Source organism: Neophocaena asiaeorientalis, unplaced genomic scaffold (genome assembly GCF_003031525.2).
Source record: "Neophocaena asiaeorientalis asiaeorientalis breed wild unplaced genomic scaffold, Neophocaena_asiaeorientalis_V1.1 scaffold30, whole genome shotgun sequence".
Taxonomy (NCBI): domain Eukaryota; kingdom Metazoa; phylum Chordata; class Mammalia; order Artiodactyla; family Phocoenidae; genus Neophocaena; species Neophocaena asiaeorientalis.
Window position 1 is genome coordinate 6,335,736 of NW_020174923.1, and position 200 is coordinate 6,335,935.

Consider the following 200-nt stretch of genomic DNA (forward strand, 5'->3'; position numbering starts at 1 on the left):
GGCCGTTTGCTTCCCGGGCTCCTCCTGGATGTATATTTAGCAGACAGGGCAAGGCCCAGGGAGAGGAATGCCCAGATGCCCTGGCACTGTAGCCCCTGATCTGCCACACCACTCCTGGGGGGAGGGGGAGGGGCGATGGAGGGGGGCAGGGATGTGTGAGTTGGCCTTAAATGGAAGGCTGTGGTCTCAGAGAGGACTTC